Source organism: Dipodomys spectabilis, unplaced genomic scaffold (genome assembly GCF_019054845.1).
Source record: "Dipodomys spectabilis isolate Male_0828 unplaced genomic scaffold, ASM1905484v1 ptg000649l, whole genome shotgun sequence".
Lineage (NCBI taxonomy): Eukaryota > Metazoa > Chordata > Mammalia > Rodentia > Heteromyidae > Dipodomys > Dipodomys spectabilis.
The window spans coordinates 724,197-742,590 of record NW_024871326.1 but is presented as its reverse complement, the minus strand read 5'-3'; positions in this window follow the sequence as shown (position 1 = coordinate 742,590).

Here is an 18,394-nt window from a genome sequence, read left to right as displayed (position 1 = left end):
GCTCTAGCCCGGGAAAGGGACAGCCTTGACTGCTCAGAAGCACCCGGTCTCATGGCAGAGATCAACATATAAGAAGATAATTACTACTTAGCGAGACAGGTGAGAATTAGTGTCTCTTGAGGTGTAGAGCTTGATGCCAAATAAATGTCAGCAGAGTCCTCAGCGGGGTGAGTGACTGGGTTGGGACACGTTCAGTTCTTTCAGGTGGTGGTGGGGACAGGAGGCAGGGAGGGGAGGGGAGGGGCGGGGCCAAGCTGATGCTCAGCTTTCAAAATATTTAGCTCCTTTTGAGACATCTGTTTGCAGCCAACCTGGTTCTAGAAATCAGCTTTGGAAACAACCCAGACATCCACCACGGAGCGCAGTGTGACTTTTGAAGTGTGGAGAGTATGAGTTTGTGGACTGATAAGAAAGCATTTAAAACCTTTGTTCCTCCCACTGAGACAAATAATAGCACTGTAGCCTAGGGTGGTCTCCGATTCCTGATCTTCCTCCCTCAGCCTCTGGTTTTCTAATGGTTTATTGGAGATAAGAGTCTCGCTCATGGACTTTCCTGCCAGCGCTGGCTTTGAGCCGTAATCCTCAGATCTCAGCCTCCTGAGTAGCTAGGATTACAGGCATGAGCCACCAGGGCTTGGCCTTGTTGTTGTTGTGGTTTTGTGGGTCATGGGGCTTGAACTCTGGGCCTGGGCGCTGTCCCTCAGTTCTTCAGCTCAAGGCTAGCCCTCTACCACTTGAGCCACAGCGCCACTTCTGGCTTTTTCTGCTTATGTGGTGCTGAAGAATTGAACCCAGGGCCTCATGCATGTGAGGCAAGCGCTCTACCCCGAGCCACCTTCCTAGCCCTGTTGTTTTTTAAGGGACTTTGGGCTTTTACTTTGTTCTACAACATACAGGAATGCTTGACTATAAAACCTTTCAAATGGGAAGAAGACCAGAGTTAAAAAACGAAATCTCTGCTTAGCTTCAGCTGTTCCACCGGGAGGAAAATGGATCACACCCTGGAGGTGACAGCTCTGTGTTTATCCAAACTGGTTTTCATGTCCAATTAGGGCAGGGGGCCTTAGGTCTGAAGCTGGCCCTCTCCCCCTCCCCCCCCCCCCCCCCCCCCCCGGGCCTCAGACCTGCGGGGGGGCAGGGGGGGGCACAAACCCGGCTGTGTGTGTTCCCCAGCCTTGGGCCAGGCCCTGCAAAGCCCCCTACTGGCACCCCACCCTGGCCAGCCGGAGGGGCTGTGGACAGGTCGGTCCCCCTAGCTGACCTCTCGCACAATTCCAAGGACGCTTGGCAGCTCAGAAAAGGGAAGAAAACAAACAAAAGTCAGCTCTGTTTGTTCTTGGAAGGAAGCTCAGAGCCGGGTTTGAGGGCCGGTGAACTTTAGCTGGGCTGTTGTTTTTAAAGTGTAATAACATGGGCAGGGAGGGGAGGGGGTGGGGAGGGGGGAATAGGGAGATAAAGGGAGACGTGGGGGACAACTCTGGGGGAAGGGCTTTCTCTAAGGATGCAGGCCAGGGGAACAGGAGGGGTGTGTGTGTGTGGGGGGGGGGGGACTGAGTCTCAATCATTCATGTATTCATATTCTCATTCATTCATTCATTCATTCATCAACTCAGGCATCTCCTCCCTCCCTCCTTCCCTCCCTTCTTACCTGCTCCACCTCCTTTCTCCCCTCCTTCCTCTCTCCACTTCACTCCCTCTCCTTTTCTCCCTCCCTTCCTCTCCCCCTATTTTCTCCTCCCTCACTCCCTCTCTCCCTCTTCCCCCTTTTCTCTCCATCACTTCCTCCTTCCCTCCCTCCTTCCCTTCCTTTTTCCCTCCCTCCCTCCTTTTCTCCCCTCCTCCCTCCCTCCCTCCACATGATCAGTGAATGTGTGCTAATCGACTGCATGATGGACAGATGCTTTTCTGGAGAGGATTGTTGTGGAGGGCCGGAGGCCGACAGCTAACCATCGGGTTGCCTGCTCGCTGCAGGAGTCTGTGCCCAATGTGGTGTTGGGGGTGGGGAGAGGGTAGCATCCACTCAGCAAGCACCTGGAAAGCTTTCCCCCCACTGCAGCTCAGGTGCCCTGCCCAGAGCTGGAGGAAAGTAGTGTGACCCGGCCTGCACCACAACATCGTGTCTCCATGGGGAAATGGTTCCCAGCTGTGATATGGTAAAGAACGCATAAGTGGAACAGAGAAGGGAAACTCTCTCTAAGGGGGAGACTGTTTAACTTGAATCTAGCACGTGAGAAGAGGGGAGTCCTGTGTAGTTAAGAAAGGAAGCTTCCAGAGGAAAGACTAGAAAGTTCAAAGGGCCTGGGGCAAGAGACACTAGAGGCTCTAAGGGCAGAAAGCATTCCAGGGTAGCTCCAGGATAGAGACCAGTTGATAAGGCTTGGCTGCGGGGGAAAGCCAGGGCCAGAGGTGAAGACCAGAGGCAAACCTGGCCCTCCCCAGCTCACTGGCTGGTGGTGGGGCTAAGGGGAGGGCTCCTGTGGAGCGGAGGAAATGTGCCAGAGGCTTGGAAGGCTGAGGCGTCGGAGCCAGGGGCTCACTGGATCCTGCAGGGCTTCGCTGGGGCAGGAGCAGAGGCCGCACGGCCCTGGGGACCCGGCTGTGCTCCGGGAAGGCCGAGGCTGTCCACTCGGAGGCCTGCGGGGCCTCGATCGCCGGGCTGAGGCTCTGGGATCGCCCACGGTGGCGGTCCCCAAGGCCACCTCCCTTCTCCCAGCCCCAGTTTGTTGGTGACATGGGGACAGGCCCATGGGCCCGGGAGCTGCCGTGGCTCCGCTCTGGTGGCTCTGAGTTCTCGCACAAAAACCGCCCCCAAGCCCAGCACACACGCCCAGTTCCTGGGAAGCCAAAGGGAGACAATCGGCAATCGGTGACAATCTGACGCGATGTCGCAGAGCCAGGAGCCAATGACAGCAAACGCACTCCGGCCGGCCTCCCTTTCCCGCCTCTCCCGCATCCACTGACTCTATGCTGGGTGGTCAGGGTCTCCATTCCAGCAGCTGCCCAGCGAGCTCACACAGCCAAAGCAGGGGCTCCCAGGGGGTCTGCATGGAGACCATCAGCCATAATCCCCCCCACAGCAGACTTGGCCGTCCGTCTCCAGGGTGACCCCAGAATCTACCTCAATACAGGGCTCCTGGCAGCCCGGTCAGTGTCCAGCGGAGGAGAAATCCCATTGGCTGTCTCACGTTAGCATCACTATCTTCGAAAGGGTCACGTCTCCTTGGCCAATCTCATTTCACCGACGGGGAAACTGAGGCGGAGAGGAAATCACCACCAGAGCCACAGATGCAGTCACTGGCAAGGGGTGTCTGAACGGGTTAAACACGTCTCCCCGTCCCTCAACCCTTGACTGGATTTTCTTGATTTCCAGTTAGAACCAAAGGATTCGTTCCTTCCCTTCCGTAGCCGTGGGGGGTCAGAAACTCATCTTTTATGAGGCTGAGGGCAGCTGTTGCTCTCCCCCGCCCAGCTGTCTTTCCCTGAAATAGGATAGGACCAGCATTTGGAATTTTCCGAAACCAAGGAAAGAACCCCGGAGGCGGGGATCTGAGTTTGAATCCCAGCTCATCCATCATACCCATCGGGGCCACTCCAGCAACCAGCCTCACTGCCAGGCTGGCGTCGCTGGGATGGACACACTCTCCTCCTCCCCGCTGTCAGATGGGTGAGCGTGTGGGCAGAACTCAGACATTTCCACACAGCCCGGCGGAAGTGCGTCTGCAGATTCAGGCGAAGAAGGTCACCTCTGTGAATATTCCACCCCGAAACCCAACTGTTTCACAGCTGACACACAAGCCCCCCCCCCCCGCCCACACACACACACACACACACACACACACACACACACACACACACACGCTTCCTGTCGCCATGTCTCACCTGGCCCTGAGGGGAAGGCCCTGAGGGGAAGGCCCTGAGGGGAAGGCACCTGGCTGGGCCTGACCAGCTCTGCCATGGTGGGGAACACGAGACTTTACCTCAGACCTGCTCGGGGTGTTGGGCTAATCAATCAAGCCAGCAAGGCCTTCCTTCCTTCCTTCCTTCCTTCCTTCCTTCCTTCCTTCCTTCCTTCCTTCCTTCCTTCCTTCCTTCCTTCCTTTATTCCTTCCTTCCTTCCTTCCCTCCCTCCCTCTCTCCCTCCCTCCCTCCCTCCCTCCCTCTCTCCCTTCCTTCCTTCCTTCCTTCCTCCCTCCCTCCCTCCCTCCCTCCCTTCCTTCCTTCCTTCCTTCCTTCCTTCCTTCCTTCCTTCCTTCCTTCCTTCCTTCCCTCTTTCCCCTCCCTCCCTCTCTCCCTCCCTCCCTCCCTCCCTCCCTCCCTCTCTCCCTTCTTTCCCTCCCTCCCTCCCTCTCTCCCTTCCTTCCTCCCTCCCTCCCTCCCTCCCTCCCTTCCTCCCTCCCTCCCTCCCTCCCTTCCTTCCTCCCTCCCTCCCTTCCTTCCTTCCTTCTTTCCTATGCATCTATGGAATATGACAAATTGGATTTGTGGACCTAGGTTACCAGGAACACTTTGGAATGGAGTAGCAGGTTCAAATCCCAGCTCCATCACACATCCACTATGTTTCCCCCAAAGTTCTTAGTGCGGGAAGCACAGAAGGACTTGGCGACTTCTGTCATGTAAAGCCCTTGAGACAGAAATCAATCAACCAGTGAGATGATGGCCCCCAGTAACTAGAATTGTAGATATTACAAGAGAAAGCATGTGTTAGTGATCTCCAGGACAGACTCAGGAGGTGCAGGTGTGATGCCCGGAGCATCATTGAACATACCTTTTATTTGTACACACACACACACACACACACACACACACACACACACACACACACACACACACACACACACATGTGTTGGGCATGCCTGTCCTGGGGCTTGAACTCAGGACCTGGGCCCTGTCCCTGAGCTTTTCGGTTCAAGGCTGGTGCTCTACCACTTGAGCTGTGGCTCTACTTCCAGCATTTTGGAGATTCATTGGAGATAAGAGTCTCACAAATTTCCTGCCTGGGCTGGCTTTGAACCGCGATCCTCAGATCTCAGCCCCCTGAGTAGCTGGGGTGACAGGCGTGAGCCACCGGCGCACCCGGCTGTTTTCACTTTTTGATCCTAAGTGCAGGAAGCCTGGATCTCCCCACAGGTGAAGCGCGTGCTCCAAAGCACACACACTGGGAGGGTAGCGAGGACTCTTTCCTTCTGCCACAGTGACAGAAGAAGGCAAAAGCAGAAAGCAGACGTGCGGGCTAAGCCCGGAGCTCTCCTGGGGGAAGACGGAGAGCCAGCCCTTCTGTTCCAAGTCATTTGAGCGAACTGTATTGTGTGTGCTGCGCACACGGGATTCGCAGCCTTCTTCCTGCTGCTCCCTTCCTCTCTCTTCTACTTGAGGTGAGTGTGTTCATCTCCATACGCTGCGGTATACCCTATGCCCTCCAGCTTCTTTTCCTCTTCGGTATGCTTCTGTGTGCGTTAATGTTGCACGAACGCCATTGAGCGATCGGTCTCATTTGGTTACTCTTACAGTTTTCACCCCTTGTGTGGTCATCTTGGGACTCCCTATGTGAACATTATGCATGGTAGACAGCTGCCAGGCTCACTCCGGTCATCCCAGCTACACAGAAGGCTGGGATCTGAGGATTGTGGATTGAAGCCAGCCTGGGAAGGAAAAATCCATGTAAGCCACCAAAAAGCTGGAAGTGGAGCTGCGGCTCAAGTGGTAGACCACTAGCCTTGAGCAAAGGGAAAATGAAGTCAGGGACAGTTTTCAGGCCCTGAGTTCAAGCCCTAGGACAGAGAGAGAGAGAGAGAGAGAGAGAGAGAGAGAGAGAGGAAGGAAGGGAGGAAAGAAGAAGGGAAGGAGGGAAGAAAGAAAGAAAGAAGAAAGGAAGGAAGAGAGTGAGGGAGGGAGGAAGAGAAGGAAGAAAGGAAGGAAGGAAAGGAAAGGAAGGAAAGGAAGAAAGATAGAAAGGAAAGAATATGCATGTCTGCATTGTGTGTGCGTGCACATCTGTTTAACGGGGGCAAACATCCCCGCATTCCTGCCTTGCCGCCAGGGTATGAATGGCTGGCGTGTGGTTTTTATGAATGGCTGGCATGTGGTTTTTATGAATGGATGGCATGTAGTTTTTTCCCAGCACTGGATCTGTGCAGATTTTTTTTCCTATAGGTGGGTCACTGAATCCTAAAATCCCTGTTTCTTTTTTTTTCATTTTCTGCCAGTCCTGGGGCTTGAACTCAGGGCCTGAGCACTGTCCCTGAGCTTCTTTTGCTCAAGGCTAGCTCTCTATTACTGGAGTCACAGCGCTACTTCCGGCTTTTTCTGTTTTTATGCAGTATTGAGGAATCGAATGGCTTCATGCATGCTAGGCAAGCATTCTACCACTAAGCCACCTTCCCAGCCCGAATCCTTGTTTCTTAAACCAGAAGAGATTCTACTCGGCCCTGTAGAAATAAAGAGATCCAAACCAAAGAGGGACATGGTCCCCCAACTCCTCCTTTGTGGTTTGTGTTCCTCTGCTTGACTGGAGACCACATCACTAACTCTCCAGCCAGCTGTGTTTACCAAACACAGCTAGGAAACATGGTAGCCCATGGCGCAAATATTTGGAAGTAGCCAGATGGTCCGCATCTTGCGGACAGCCACCGGAAGACCTCGGTCAGCATTCTCAGTGGCTGTTCTGGGGTATTTGTATTCCTTCGGCTTCCTGAGGAACAAAGCAAAGAGGCAAAACCGAAGGAAGGCTGTCTTAGCAGCGACTCACCAACAGCCGCCATTTTCAGACAAAGATCACAATACGATGCCCAGGCCAGCGGGTGCCTGGCTGATAGGTCCACCCAGCAAACGTGTAAGAAGATCACCTTCCTCCACCCACAAAGCAGGCTCCTCACACTTCTGATGACAGAGACGCAGAGACCCCAGGAAAGGTGCCCCCGCCAAGCTGCAGAAAGAGGAGACCGGGGATAACGCTCCTGATCCCTCAACCCCAGACAGCGGAAGTCGGCCCTGACCGGAAGGAAGGACACACCTCACCTTTTGATTCGAGCAAGATCTCCAACCTGCTGGTCACTCTTATACAGCTGGGATGAATTTCAAAATGCCGTGTGGGCATTTCTGCTCTGCTAGATTATTTTCAGTAAGCCTTGGACTATGTCAATAGCAGCAGCAACAATAACAGGAGCAGAACAGAATGTGGCTCTTGACATCAGAAACGGTGGTAGTTTGCATGGACACACACACACACACACACACACACACACACACAAACACGCATGCATGCACGCATAACGCATGTGCAAAAGTGTAACATTTTGTTTCTTTTTTTTCCTTTTGTCAGTCCTGGGGCTTGAACTCAGGGCCTGGGCACTGTCCTTGAGCTTCCTTTACTCAAGGCTAGCACTCTACCACTTGAGCCACAGCACCACTTCCGGCTTTTTCTGTGTATGTGGTACTGAGGAATGGAACCCAGGGCTCCGTGCATGCTAGGCAAGCGCTCTACCATGAAGCCACATTCCCAGCCCCCATTTTTTGACACTGTTCTGTTGTGATCAAGGCCTCTCTGACTCTTGGAAGAGAATCTACGTGGCTATGTGACAGCTTCGACCCATAGTATAGCAGAAGTGACACTGTGTGAGTTCCAGAACTGGGTCATAAAGGTGGCACGGAGTTTGCCTTCTTTCCTGCCGTGTGGAGCTGACAGGTGGAAGGTCACCTGCCCACGCCCCCATCTCGGGGAGGTCGCTGCTTGGAGCCCGGCCGACAGGGCCTGCCGATGCAGCCTTCCATACACTCCTGCCCGGATGCCAGGCTCTTGATTTCTCCATTCCTGGCTCTGTGAGTCTTTCCATCTGACAACCTCACCTCAGCCGTTTTCTGCCTCCTGGGAAACATGAGCACAAAAGAAAATAAAAAACTGGTGGCTTCATGCCGCTCGGTGTGGCGGTGGTTTGGTAGAAACACCCCGGACGCCTTGAACAATTGTTATCAGACATGACACACACTCGGGAAGCCACCTGTTCTGGGAAAATGTCCTCTGCATGGACGTCTTTATGTTTTAGAGATGAGAAATCGGGAGCTTAAACAGTTCTCTTTGGAGGATGCTGCCCACAGGTGGGTAAACCTGGCTTTGAACCCAGGTAATGACCGCCCTCGGACGCGGTGACTGTGGAGATTGCATTTGCTTCTGGTGACCCCTGTGGATGCTGGCCTTGACATTTGACCCTGGACGTGGCCATCTCCTCTACACCACCCCACACTGCCTCTCTTGTCCCCATAGGCGAAGTCAGCAAGTTTTTTGTTTTTGTTTATTTTCTAGAGAAACAATAACATACCTGCTTTCCTCCCCCAATGCGGGGTTTCAGGGAGTCAGGCTTCCAAGAGAAATTCAAAAGAAAGGAACTCTAGGTTTCTCTCTTTGGGAAGAGAACCTTTCCATAAAGGAATAACACAGCGGCATAAAACGGAAAGACTACCTGCCCCCTCGCGCCCCAAATCAAACAAAACACGGAGGGTCCCCTCAAATCTGAGGAGGGAGCCAAATGATTTCACCCGAGCAGATCAGGAAATGGATAGAACAATCTGCTCACCTTCACCTTAAATCCATATATAACTTAAGGGAACAGAAGCATAAAGCCCTAAGAAAAACATCTCCCCCAGGCTCTATTTACCCAGCTGTATCTCAGGATCTGGCGCTGACATTTTTAATACTCTGCTCTGTCTTCTACGGGATTCATTCCCAGCAGCCCACGGGGAAGGGTGACACGGAGGAAACAAAGCCAGGCGCCCCCCTCCCCTCCCCTCAGCCTCCAACTGGAGGTCTGCCGCATGCTCGGAAAACACTCCCCACCGGAGCAGCACAAAAGACCCCGTGAGGGAAGGAAGCTGGCCCGGGGCCAACCGGAGGTAGCAGAGTGGTTGGGTCAAGCCGGGAGGTCTGGTGAGGAGGGCTGGGTGCACAGACGTCTAATCCTGGGGCAAACAGCAGCCCCGGGCACTAGGGCCACCAACATGGCAGCCTTGGAGAAGAGGTTGCAGGGACAGAAGCCTTTCTGGTTCTCTCACCTTCTGATGAAATTAGGGTCAACCAGTGAACACACACACACATGTGCATGCGTGTGCATGTGTGCACACGTATGCACGAGTGTGCATATGTGCACACATAGGCACACAAGTTAGCAGTCATTCCGTACAATGATAACATCCGTCTAGCCACACCCAGATCAAGATGCAGAATCACCTGATGCCGGAACTTTCCCCCTTGGGTCTTTCCATGGGCGGATCATAACTCACCGGTCATTTCTACTGGCTGTGGGCGTCTCGGTGGTCACCGGTGTTTGCCTTGGGGTCATTTATGATGGTGACTCTCGTCTGTTTCCCCCGAGTGCGTTCGTTTTGCTGGTCTACACCTGGGAATGGAGCCTCTGCTAGGCTGTCGGTGTGCATGCTTGGTGTAGGTGTGTCAAACTGTCTGCACAAAGTAGATCCCCACCATCAACCTATAGTATTTCTAGCTGGCCCACATCCCCTTGTCTGCACTTGGGATTATCTGCTTTTTTAGCCTGTCTTTATTCTGGTAATTGTAGTAGTATCTGTGTGAGTGTGTGTGTGTGTGAGTGTGTGTGTGTGTGTGCGTGTGTGTGTGTGTGTGTGGTGTGTGTGTGTACCCATCTTGGGGGTTGAGTTCAGGGCCTGAGTGCTATGCCTTATCTCTTTTGCTCAAGGCTAGCGCTCTACCACTTGAGCCACAGCTCAGCTTTTGCTTTTTGTGTTTTGGTGGCTCATTAGAGATAAGAGTCTCAAGGACTTTCCTGCTCAGGCTGGCTTTGTATTATGATCCTCAGATCTCAGCCTCCTGAGTAGCTAGGATTACAGGTGTGAGCCGCCAGCACCAGGCTGTAGCTTAGGCTTCTGATTAGCACCACTAAGATGACCACTGAAGCAAATTACTTGTTACATTGTCAGAGATCTAGGAAATGTCTGTTCTTACTTCCTGCCCATTTTCCCATCCCCTCATCTCTGTTTCTTACTGACTGGTTCAGTCTCTCATATGTAATCCAGAAATCAGTCCCTACAAGGTGATACAAATACCTTTGGCTACTGTTTAACTGTTTGTTTGTTTTGACTATTTTCATGAATAGAAGCTGCTTTGTACACACACAAACACTTTCATTTAAGGTTGATTTTTGGAGGTGTCTGTGTCTGTCTCAGAAATCTGGGCGGGGGTGGGGGTGGTGGGGGTGGGGGTGGGGGTGAGGGTGGTGGTTCTGTGAACTTTTGGCCTGGGATAGCCTCCAACCTCGATCTTACCAATTCCCACCTTCCCTGTAGCTGGGATTATAGGCATAAGCCGCTGCTCCTGGATGCATGTGGTCAACTTTTGTTCTTTTGGGGTTTTCTTAGCTCCCACAAATCAGTGACAGCCTGTGATACTTGTCTTTCTGTGTCTGGCTTATCACTTACTCGAAAGTTCCCCTGGTTGCACTCATGTTGGTTGGTGTGAGGGACCAGACTTTTATCCTTTGTGGTGGATGAGTAGTACTCCACGTGCCCCTCGGCAGCTAGGTTGGAGGACCTACCTAGGGTGGGGATTTGTGAATGGTCTGGCCATAGCGGTTAGAATGATGACCTTACCCCCACCCCGATATACCCTTATCCCAGCCCTAGGGTCCTAAAATCAGAGGTGGCCTTGCCCTACCTCTGTGGCCTCCGTTGATGTGCTTGACCCCAGGACCTTGGGATGGGAAGAGAGGCGGACGGGTCAGGGTGGGGGCAGCGAGAAGCAACAGGGTCAGGGACAGACTCAAGAGGCCGTGCCGCTGGCTTCAAGGTAGAAGAGTCTCCAAGCCAGTGAACACAGGGGCCTGGGGAAGCCCACGCTGCATTTCCTGCCCAGAGCCGTGGGGAGACCGCGGCCATACCACGCCGTGGCTTTTAGTTTAGTGAAACCCAGTTCCTCACCTCTGGCAGAGCCGTAAGAGGGCATGGGTGTACAGATGTGCGGCTGTGACTTCTTACGGTCGTGCGAGCAGACCAGTACGTACAGAGAAGAAAAGAACAAGCAAAAACACCCTTTGCCTGAATGCACTGACCTGCTGTGCCGGTTATCTTGGCACAGCTGTGACCCACAAAACTTAAAAGAGAGGCAGGATTCATTTTGGTTGGTGTTCTAGATTGTTCTGTCCTGGGCCACTTGGCTGTGTGTTTCCGGGGCCGGGAGCTTGTGGGGTCTCTTCCCACCATGGTGGACAGGAAGCAGCAGAAGGCCACACAGGAAGGACAGGGGCACTTCACCCCCGAGGACCCGCCCCCCTCGTGACCCACTTCTCCCGATGGTCCTGCCTCTGAAAGCTAGGAACCCCTCAAAATAGCACCCCAGCTAGAGACCAAGAGCCTAACACATGTGGACCTCACACCCTCGAACCATAGTCTTTTTGTTTTTTTTTTTGCCTGTCCTGTGGGGCTTGAACTCAGGGCCTGGGCGCTGTCCCTGAGCCTCTTTTGCTCAAAGCTAGCGCCCTACCACTTGAGCCACAGCGCCACTTCTGACTTTTTCTGTGTATGTGGTACTGAGGAATCGAACCCAGGGCCTCGTGCATGCTAGGCAAGCAGTCTACCATGAGCCACCTTCCCAGCCCCCTCCACAGTCTATTTATAACTTGAAGACAAATGCCTGCTGTTCTATCTGAGGCAGACTGCTCAGCAAATGGGTGACAATGGAGTCTAGAACTCTAGAGATTTACCCCCTCCCACCTCCAGTACTCTTAGCGTGCTGGAGAGAATTTGTCTCAGGAACCTCAAAGTTGCCAATCAAGGCATCGTCACCAAAATGCTCTATGACCTTGCTGTGCACAGCGTGACCCTCAGGTCCCGGCATGGGCACAGGCGTCTGGGGTCCAGGCAGATGGCGGATGCTGAGACCAGCCCAGCTTCGGAGCAAGGCCCCGGGCAATGCTGTGTATATGGAAGACGGAGACAGACCTGCTCTAAGGGGGGGGATCCTCCATCTCCCCATCCTCAGAGCAAGTGTGAGACGAGCTGTCTCCTCTCCAAAGATGCCACCCCCTGGCCGTGGATGTGAGCAGACCCGCCACGGCGGTGACGGCAGCCCAGGGTCCATTGGAGACAGACGTGGGATTCATTCCGCGCCGACTCCGGGCGGAGCACAAAGCAGACACCTGTCCCGTCGTCTCCGGCAAATATGTACAAAGCAAAGTCCACAGCTGCAGGAGCGACGCTTCACCCCACAGGGATTTCTTTTTAATGGTTTGTCCTAAAGTCATGATGAAGTCTGTCACCCCCCACCAACCAGGATGGCACCCATGGGAGGGACCCCCCAGCGTGCTTCTGCAGGAGAAGATGCTGGAAGGCTGTGGGTGATGAAGTCCAGGACACTGCCTGCAGCCTGGAGTGCAGACCCGCAGATGCACGGCTGTGAAGTCCCAGCGGGGACTCCGGCTTTCTCCTGTCTGTGGGTTCTCTGGTGGATTTCGCACGGAGAGGCCTTTGCTCCGCAGTGTGGGCCATTTCACAGATAAAGAAGCGGAGGGCCCCCTCCGTGGGACCACCCGGGGCTTGAGGGTCACGTTGGGCCTCAGGCCCAGAGCCGTCCACGGGGCAGCGTTAGAATATGTGCGGGTGAAAATGGCCCCCAGGAGAGAGGCAGAATGGCTCTATCCTGATGTGTGTGTGTGTGTGTGTGTGTGTGTGTGTGTGTGTGAAGGGGCTCTGCACGCATACACGTATGTACACACCGCACGCGTGTCACCGCTGGGGAGAGGGGAAGGAGGTGTGCTCTATAGTGGATAAATGTGGACGTGTGTGTGGTTCTGTGCACCGTGTTCCCCACTGGGGAAAGCAGAAGGAAGAGTCAGAGGAACGCCAAGTCTTCAGCACTCAGCAGTTCTCCATCCCCGGGAGCTGTGAGGGAGGAGAGAAGGATCCAGATGTACCTCTTGCTTTTCCTCCAGGAGGCCCCGGACCCCAGGTCTACAAATACACCTGCTGGGAGGCACTCCAGCTGGGAGGCAGCAGGAGCATGAAGGCCAAAGGCTGGAGGAGGAGATGTGCAGCCAGGCCCCCCACCGAGCTGGCATCTCTTGGTTTGCTGACTTTCCCTGCGCAGCTGCTCCGGCCGGGGGGGGGGGGGGGGGGGCGTCTCCACAGGGGCTCTCTGCCTCCCTGGGCCTCACCAGGGAGCTGGTGGGACCTTCCTGGTGTTTGTTCTCGCAGCTTCCCCTGCCCCTGTGTCAGGGCCCACCAGTGGGGCAGACAAGCTGGCTCCTGCCAGGCTGCCCTGGACAATTGCAATCATAAGGACACCCCCAAATATTTCCAGACAGCACAGCTTCCACCTGCACAGCTTCCTAGTGCCCTGGAGTTTTTTGTCTGGTGGAAACTGGGAAGAAAGGAAGGAAGAAAGAAGGAAAGAAAGGAAGGAAAGAAAGAGAAAGAGAAGGAAGGAGGGAAGGAAGGAAGGAAGGAAGGAAGGAAGGAAGGAAGGAAGGAAGGAAGGAAGGAAGGAAGGAAGGAAGGAAAGAAGGAAGGAAGGAAAGGATCGTGAGCTTATTTCTGAGGTGTAATGGGGACCGGGGGGTGTGGGCAGCACTCATGGGCTTGTGAGATCCCACTGAGAAACACGAAGAAAACTCATAGCGTGAGCTAATTTTGAGGTCGTGGGGTGGGCGGGAACACAGCCATCAAGAAAGGCATGCAAAGGCTAGTGAGCTCACACCAGCCAATCAGCAGCGTGCAAGTGAATGTCCCCCTTCTTAACTTCACTCCCTATGAGAAGGATGAGCGTGTGTGTGTGTGTATGTGTGTGTGTGTGTGTGTGTGTACGCGTGTGTCCATTTCCAAACTTCTCACAGGCTGGCACACATCCTGTGCCAGGTCATACCGTAAGTGGCCAGACTCTAAGGGGGACTTGGGAGTATATGCCACCTGGGAAGCGACGAGCTGAAATTTGCCAGTTCTAGGAGGACAGGGTTAGAGGGGCAGGAGTAAAGATATTGGGGACCCCCTGGGAAGACCAGGAGGTAAAGGGAGATTGCTGAAGAACTGGGCTGTGGCGTTCCACGTCAGCTGGGAGAGCTTGAGGCGGAGGTGGATTTTGGCGTTTTGATCTCAGCTTCTGTCGGAGTTGTTTGTACCCTCCTCCTTCCTTCCCTCCGGCCACCAATGACAATGAACACAGTGCTAACACAGTGCATAAAGATTTCATTAGCAAGTGGATGGGAGAGGCAGGGCTGTCCTATTTCTCTGATGCTCACTACGTCCTTGAAGATGCTAAGAAGTGGGACTCCGGTCCCTGGTGTGGCGGAGAGCTGTGGATCGCTGTGCACTCATTTTCTCTTTGTGTCATGCCCTCCGTATTAATTGGTCTTTAAATGCTTAGTAGAATTAATTCACCAGGGAGCCTATTGTCCCGAGGTTTTTAAGTGTTGGGAGTTTTAACTTATTACCCTTGCATGGTCTTGGTCTGCTGTCTTCCAATTTCTTCCTGATCCCATTTTTTTTGGGCAGGGGGATATTACATTTCTAGGAACACATCCATTTCTTCTAAGTTGCCTATTTACTTAAACATAATTTATTTTACAGCCTGGTCTTTTTATTTCTGTAGCATCGGTCATAATGTCGAAGATTTAATGCTTTATTTCTTTGAATCTTCCCCTTTTTCCTAGTTATTCGAGCAAAGTGTTGGTCCATTCTCTTTAGCTTTTCCAAGAATTAGTTTGACTTTCCAAGAGTTAGTTTGGCTTTTCTCTACTGCCTATCATTTATTCTTTTCTTTAAAATGCCTGTCCTAGGGCTTGAACTCTGGGTGCTGTCCTTGAGCTTTCTTTTGCTCAAAGCTACCACTCTACCACTTGAGCCACAGAAATTCTTCTTGCATGTTGAGGGTAAATTGGAGATCAGAGTCTCATGGACTTTCCTGCCAGAACTGGCTTATGAACCGTGATCTTCAGATCTCAACCTCCTGAGTAGCTAGGATTACAGATGTGAACCACTAGTTCCTGGCTATTACTCTATTATTATTATTATTATTCTATTATTATTATTGGTTGTAAGGCTTGAACTCTGGGCCTAAGCGCTGTCCCTGAGCTCTTTAGCTCAAGGCTAGTACTCTACTACTTAAATCACAGCGCCACTTCTGGTTTTCTGGTGGTCAATTGGAGATAAGAGTCCCATCGCCTTTCCTGCCCAAGGTGGCTTTGAACCGTGATCCTCAGATCTCAACCTCCTGAGTAGCTAGAATTACAGGCATGAGCCACCGGTGCCCAGCCCATTAATCTATTCTTAATTCCATGTTTCTGCTCTAACTTTTATTCATTTCTATCTTTTGCTAACTTTGGGTTTGGTTTGCTTTCCTTTTACTAGTTTCTCAAGGTGGGATGTTAACGTGCTTTTATTTTTTTTGTCGGTTGTGGGGTTTGAACTCTGGGCCTGGGCGCTGTCCCTCAGCTCCTCAGCTCAATGTGAGTGCTCTACCACTTGAGCCACAGCGCCACTTCCTTAACTTGCTTTTTTATTTTTTAGGGGCGTTTTCTTCTTTTTTTTTTTTCAGTGGAAATATTTAGCACAATAGATTTCCTTCTAGGTATGTTTAGCTGCACCTCATAGTTTAATATTTTTCAATCTTAATTTGTATTTATTTATTTTTTTAAAGGACATTAATTTCTTTGACCTGACAACCATCCAAGTGCCAATTGTTTGATTTTTTTTTCCCATGCATTTGTGAAGTTTCTCCTTTTTTGCTGTCGTTGTTGTGAATTTCTACTTTCACTCTGCCGCGGTTGAAACAAAAAAGAAATAAGCTGTTTGGAACAGGTTCTGTCGTCTCTGATTGTGAGGACTTGTGTGGATGGGGCAGTGTGTGCCTCATCGTGGGGGATGAGCGATGTGCTTGGTAGAAGGTGGTGAGTCTGCTGCGGCCGTGTAAGATATCCTGCGAACGGCCACTGAGCCTGCTCACCTGTGCGATTGCTCAGGCCTGCTCTTCCCTGATTGATTCCTGTCCCGGTGATCTATCTGTTATTGGAAATGGGGCATAGAAGTTCCTACTAAGTCCTGCTGCTGTCCGCTTCTCTGTGCAGCCCTATTCATATTTTTATAGACATATATATATATATATTTAGGTTGAGTGCGCACAACACGTCATTGTATGACTTCCTGTTGGGTTTGCTTTTTTAGCACTATGGCAATGAGCTTGTTTCTTGTGATCGTTTTTACTCAAGGTATAGTTTGTTGGACACACGCATAGCCACTCACACTCTTTTCCGTGCAAACTGATGCAGATCATTTCTCCCCTCCCGTTCCTCCCCTTCCCTGCTCTTCCTTTGTTTTTCCATTCTGTATATGCATGTCCCTAAATCTAAGAGAGTCTTAGCTTTAGCTGGTTCTTGTTGGTTTTTCACCCAGCCGCCTCGTATGAGTTGATCGATGAGCATAGGCCATTTACATTGAAGTTAAATATTAATAGGCAAGAACTCACAATTGCCACTTTCTGAGTGGGATTTCAAGTTTGTTCTGCAGGTCTCCGTTCTTGTCTTCTTTGGCCTCCTTCTCTTGCTCCACAGATTGTTTCTAGAGCAATACAATTCTATTCTTGTGTTTGTGTTTTGCGTTTACCATAGTGGCTACCGTTAAGTTTGCATAAACCCTCCTTCATTGTAGACATCTATGAAAAGCGGAGAACTGCTCCCTGACACGAGTCTGCTCCACCTCGGGAGCACTGCATTTTATCTTTTCAGTGGAATGGTGTAATGAAACAGACTGAAGAGGAAGAATTACTGCCTGTGCCCTGCAGGTGGTAAGCTAGGGAGTTTTGTGGGCGCCAGTCCGTGGGAGGTGGTACGGATAATTTAACAAGATGTGTAAGATTCTGCCCCCCAAGGAACGATTTCTATAGTCTCTCTCCTGTCAGTCTGTCTCAAAATACCCAGGATACTTTCTCAAGCTAGCCTGGATCCTGATAGAGAAAACTATACAAAACCCATAAAATAGATTCCATGTGACAATGTATTAGGTTAGACAACAGGAAGGGCATGACCAGGGCTCGGGTTTGATTGAATGGTGGATAAAAGGAATGAAAAAGGCCGTAAGTGTGATCGGCACATGCCCCGGTACGGTGGGAAGCCCACAGCACCACGCTAGGCTCAAGCGCCCTCGTGCTCTGCTCCTGGAAAAGCCAGGTCACCCAGCTGTGAGTGGGGGGAACCTGAGTTTTCCCACCCCAGTCTGTTTCTGCTCCTCGTCTGCCCCGCTTTGGATGAGTGATGGGGTGCTGGCTATTCCCCCAAGGGTCCATGGGAAAAAGGCTCCTTTTGATGTGGACGTGGCCTGAGAAGAGACAGGCAGAGGGGGCTCAGGTCCCAGGTGGAAGGCGACGGAACTGCGGGTCCCCAGGGTCTGGTTTAGGTTTGGGATGTGGGAGCTGCTGGGGACAGGCGGCTCCGTGGCCCAGGGCAAGGCTCTGAAATGGTCTCTGCGGATTTGTGGTCAGGACTCTTTATGCCGCCCCTCCCCCGCATCGGGCGCCCACTCTCCTACTCTAGTCCGTGTTTTAGTCTTAAATATGTCTGTGTACGCACACATACTGGGTGTGACAGAGCTGAAGCGGAACAGAAGGAAAGAGTGTGGGAGAGTACGGAGGATAAACGAGAGGCAGAGACAGAGAACTTTGTTATACGTAGGGCTATTTGAATGGTTGTTATGGAGACCAAAGCCAGATTACTGACATCAGGCCAGACTTGGGAAGAAAAGACCGGGCAGAAGGACCAAGGTAACCCTCACCCCAGCCCTGGCTTGAGCCCTCAGCTTAGCTGTGAATCAGAAGGCACAGACTGGGCCCTAAGGACAATGGGAAGAGAGGAAGGGAAGAGCGTCGGGAATGGAGGCAAGGCCGGGCCCATGGAGGCAGATCCGCTAGAAGAAGAAGTTCATGGCAGAAATTAGAAAGGCATAAAAATCAAACAGGTGGTACTCACCTGTGATCTTAGCAATCACAAGGCGGAGGTTAGGGGAAATCACAGGGGGAGGCCAGGCCAGGGGAAAAGTTCCTGGACACCCAATCTCAACAAACAATCCTGTCATTGGGGATACACACTTGTAATCCCAGCATGCGGGAAGTAGGTATATGGAGGATCAGAGTCCAAAACGCACAAGATCTTGTCTTACAAAGAAAATCAGAGTTCTTTTTACAACTTATAATGAACAATCTAAAAAGTGAAAAAGGGCTGGCTTCACTGATAGCGTACCTGCTCAGTAAGGGCAGGCCCTGAATTCAAACCCCCAGACCAAAAACCAAACCAAAACAATAAACCAAAGTCAAAACAGAGGAGAATTAGAACAATGTCCAGGTTTGACAAATGGCTTTCATGTTCGTGTCTTTCAGGTTTTAAGACTTGAAACTCTC